Source organism: Cucurbita moschata, unplaced genomic scaffold (genome assembly GCF_002738365.1).
Source record: "Cucurbita moschata cultivar Rifu unplaced genomic scaffold, Cmos_1.0 Cmo_Scf00528, whole genome shotgun sequence".
Lineage (NCBI taxonomy): Eukaryota > Viridiplantae > Streptophyta > Magnoliopsida > Cucurbitales > Cucurbitaceae > Cucurbita > Cucurbita moschata.
The window spans coordinates 1-5,104 of record NW_019269044.1 but is presented as its reverse complement, the minus strand read 5'-3'; the positions used below and the strand labels follow the sequence as shown (position 1 = coordinate 5,104).

The window sequence follows — 5,104 nt, the reverse complement described above, 5'->3', positions numbered from 1 at the left end:
CCTCCATTTCTCACTCTTCAATGCTTCTTAAAAGTTTACAAAGTTTGCAGGTTCAATAGGGGTAAACATGGTTGAGCTTCATCATCTTCTTTACAAAAAAAACTTCTCCTATTGCATAGTTTCTCATCCAGACTGGTGGTCTCTTATTCCTCGCCTTATTCGAGCTAGGAGAGCTTGCTTCAGCCAAAGAGCAATATAAATTATTTTTCTCTACAGTATTTCATCTGCTGCTTCTGTATCATTATTTTCATCTGACGCTTCTATATCATTATTTTCATCTACCGCTTCTATATCATTATTTTCATCTGCCGCTTCTATATCGTTATTTTAATTTGCAGCTTATATATCATAGAGTCTGTAAGCTTTTGACTATTCACTAACTCTGAGCAAAACATAACTCAAACTCTTATCATCTAGCCTAGTTCTCGGAGCTGTCTCCTTTTTTTGTCTCTAAATCAACTGGAGCTCACAATATTGTTCTTCTTCCTTCGGCTGCAGCTCTAGAACTAAACGTCGCTGTGCTTTTTCTACCCTTCTTCTATTCTCTTCCAGCATTTTATCTAGCTCTTCTCTCTCTTTTCGTGCTTGTTCTTCTTTTTGTCTTGTAGCAGTAAGAGCGGCTTCTTTCTCTTTCTCAAGCCTTTCTTCAACTTCTTCTGAATTAATTAGTTCTTCCATCCTCCTAGCTGCATCTTCTTCTAACGTCTTCAACTCTGCTTCACGCCTTTTCTTCTCTTCTTCCTCTTTCTTAAGCTTCTCTATGGAATGGTTCCGATCAGTGGATGCACAACTAGGACTAGAACTGAAGGATTTGGGGAAAGGAGATAACGAGGAAGACCTACTTCTGCGTTGGCGGCTGAAGGAACTTAAACGGCTGCTTCTCCTGGAATGGGTAGTGGAATGATAGGGGGAAGGACTTGGGTCCCTTCTGCTTCTCTGACTATGGCGATAAGAATTGGAGCGGTGAGTTTATGACAGAGACCTTGAACCACTTCTCCCCATAAGTTTCAATTGAGTTTGAGTGGCTGCTACAAGCTGAGATATAGCATGCAATACGAACATTCGATTCAAAGACATCTTTGTCTCCATGATTAAGTCTCTCTCAGGATGAAACACCTTGCATGTTCCATTTTGAAACAAAAAGGTAACCTCTTTGCTTGCAATTTACCACTACTCAACAAATTGTTCCTCAGGTCTGGCACATAGAACACTCCTGTTATTATCATTATGATTCCATTCACTTCTAGCTGTAAATTACCCTTTCCGGTTACAACCATGCTTGAAATTCCCAATGAAAATGTCCTAGCTTGTGACAGTTATAGCACTCCACTATGGCCTTGTTGAAGGTTTGTCTGCCTCGTCCCCTTCCTCTGCCTCTAAAGCTTCCACGACCTTGACTCCTTCCTCCAGCAGACTGCACAAGTGGACTCTCTATCGACATACTTTTATTATGACACACTTAGAAGATTGTTGCTTCTAGTTTTAACTAGTTTAGGGCATGGCTCTGATACCAAATTGTTAGGAACAGAAAAAGAAAATTGGAAAGATCAGAAGAATTGGGAGAAATCTCTCATCCAATTGAAGAATGACTAAATCAAATCTAATTCAAATAACTAGATCAAATCTAATCCAAATAACTCAATCAAATCTAATCCTAACAGTTACCATATCATTTTGGTATCATATTTTTATTTTTCTGACTCTGAGATATTTTGCTTTTATAAATAGATATCTTCATGAAAATAAGTTTAATTTATGTTGAGATGGAGAATAAAAATTTACACTTAAAGGACGTTGATACTTGGGACTTTGATTCCTCTTAGTGTGAAGCTTGCATCTTGTAATTACTTGGGTAAAGAATGTGTTTCACTTAAAATTCACTCAAGAGAAAATAATCAAATAACGAACCATATTTGAGAGAGGATAACTGTTTTTTTTTTTTTTTTTTTTTTTTAATCTTTGTTTTTAAAACATGGCATGAATGACATCTTCTTGAATCTTTGATTTGTTCTCATAAATGTATATAAAAAAAATCTTATATATTTTTAGATATAATTTAAGATTACTTATTTAATAAAACTCCATGAATTTAGTAGATCTTTTTAGGAGGAACAAATGACTATCGATAAAACTATACACGTACAAAATGTTTATACTATTGGTAGTACACTAGTTGTTTGACTAAATTAGAAGCTAGGACGCTACCGCCATCCTACAAATTCCCTGCAATTGTGAAGAAGTTACGTCATATGCATGGGACGCTACCGCCATCCTACAAATTCCCTTACAATAAGTACTAGATTGCTTTCTTTACACTTATAAATAAGTCCTCTCTCTATGTGCTTGTTAGATTGTAGCAGTATAACTACCTAGTATTTGATCCCCGTACCTCTTCGCATGCTAAGCGAGCGCTCTACCATCTGAGCTAATTTAATAATAAATAGTTTTATTTTTGGAGATGCAGGGTATCGATCCCCGTACCTCTTGCATGCAAAGCGAGCGCTCTACCATCTGAGCTACATCCCCATGATATTTACATTATAAAACCCTAAATGTCCCATCATCAATAATAGTGAAAATAAAAAAATATCAAAATATTAATAACAAATAGTTTGGTTTGGTGATGCGGGGCATCGATAATTGTGAAAATGAAAAAATATAATAACAAATTAAATACTTTATTTTGGAGAGGCTGGTTATCAATCCCCGTACAACTCGCATGCAAAGCGAGCGCTCTACCATCTAAGCTATATCTCTACAATTTTTACGTCACGAAACCCTAAGCGTCTCGTCATGAATAATAGTGAAAAAATAGTAATAACGAATAGTTTCTTTTGGAGATGCGAGGTATCGATCCCCGTATCTCTCCCATGCTACATTCCCACTCCCATGCTACATTCCCACGATTTTACATAAAAAAACTCTAAACTTCCCATCATCAATGATATGAAAATGAAAAACTATCCCCGCTCATTATGTCGTAAATAAGGAAAAATTTAAAAGAACTAATATACTTAGTAATTGTTTCCTTTGTTGATGCATGGTATCGATCCAGTACTTCTCACATGGGATGCAAATGCTCAACCATCTAAGCTATATCCTCAAGATTCTTACATCACAAAATCCTAAACATCTCGTCATCAACAATAGTGAAAATAAAAAAATAACGCTATTCATTATGTCATAAATAAGGAAAAATTGAATAGAAATAAAATAGTAATAACGAATAGTTTCTTTTGGAGGTATGGGGTAGCGATCCGATCCTCGTACCTCTCACATACTAAGCAAGCAATCTACCATCTAAGCTACATTCCCACAATACTTATATCAGAAAACCCTAAATGTCCCGTCATCAAGTGAAAATGAAAAAATATCTCCGCTAATTATGTCATAAATAAGGAAAGGTTGAATAGAAGTAAAATATTAATAACAAATAGTTTCTTTTGGAGATGCGGGATATCCCCTTACCTCTCGCATGCTAAATGAGCTCTACCATCTAAGCTACATCCCTACAATTCTTGCATCATAAAACCCGAAATTTCCCATCATAAGCTACATCCCCACAATTCTTGCATCATAAAACCCTAAATTTCCAATCATAAGCTACATCCCCACAATTGTTGTATCATAAAACCCTAAATTTTCCATCGTCAATAATATTGAAAATGAAGAAAATCTAGAGATGCAGGGTATCGATCCCCATACCTCTCGCATGCAAAGCGAGTGCTCTACCATCTAAGCTATATCCCCAAAATTCTTATGTCACAAAGCCCTAAACATTTCGTCATCAGTAATAGTGAAAATGAAAAACTATCCCGGCTCATTATGTCCTAAATAAGAAAAAATTAAAAAAAATAATATATTTAGTAATCGATTCAATCAGAGATTCAAGGTATTGATCCCCGTACTTTCCACATGGAAAATGAACGCTCTACCATTTGAACTACATCCCTACAATTCTTACATCAAAAAACCCTAAATGTTCCTTCATCAATAATTGTGAAAATGAAAATGTATCTCTGCATATTATGTCATAAATAAGGAAATATTGAATAGAAATAAAATATTAATAATAAATAGTTTCTTTTGGAGATGCAAGGTATCGATCCTCGTACCTCTCGCATGCTAAGCGAAGCTACATCCCCACAATTCTTGCATCACAAAACCCTAATTTTTTCATCATCAATAATAGTGAAAATGAAGAAATATCGCTACTTAACCTGTCATGAATAAGGAAAAATTGAAAAGAAATAATTTTCAATAATATATTTAATAACATAGTTTTATTTTGGAGATGCGTGGTATCTATCCCCGTACCTCTCGCATACAAAGCAAGCGGTCTACCATTTTAGCTACATCCCCACGATTCTTATGTTACAAAATCCTAAACGTCTCGTCATCAATAATAGTGACATGAAAAACTATCCCTACTCATTATGTCGTAAATAAGAAAAAATTGAAAAGAAATAATATATTTAGTGATCGATTCATTTGGAGATGCAAGGTATCGATCTCCGTACTTTCCACATTGGAAGAGAGCGCTCTACCATCTAAGCTACATCCCCACGATTCTTACATTAAAGAATCCAAAAATCCTAAACCTCTCGTCATCAGTAATTGTGAAAATGAAAAATATCTCCGCTCATTATTTCATAAATAAGGAAAGATATAATAGAAATAAAATATTAATAACATAGTTTACATATGTGTCACTTGTGTTATTTTAATGTATTTATTTACTTGGTAAATGTCTTTCATACACTAGACCAAATGCCCTTGTTATACCACTTGAAACGTATGTATGAAGCCTTGGGATGGGATGTTAAGAAAGACTATGAGTATTAAGAGCATGGTGGTAAGTATAAAATGTCGAATATGAAGTTAGGTTGATTTCAAATATGAAGTCCTTGGATAATAAGAGATTTAGACATAGGGGCATTTCAAAAACTGAACTCAAAACCTCTTGCACCCTCAGTAAGAATCATACCACTAAACCAAATGTCTTTTCTTAAACACCCAATATTTTTAGCTTCTACTCAAATATATTTTTCTCTTAGTAGTTGGAGGGCTATAAAACGAAAAGTTGAATTGTTATGATATACAA

The 5,104-nt window shown here is 34.9% G+C and overlaps 1 non-coding gene across 1 annotated transcript; it reads right to left on the bottom strand.

Annotated features, from left to right (window-relative positions):
• Positions 1-2,453: 2,453 nt before the first annotated feature.
• TRNAA-UGC lies at positions 2,454-2,526 on the bottom strand. Its single transcript has one exon. It is a non-coding gene; the product is annotated as a tRNA-Ala (tRNA).
• Positions 2,527-5,104: the final 2,578 nt, after the last annotated feature.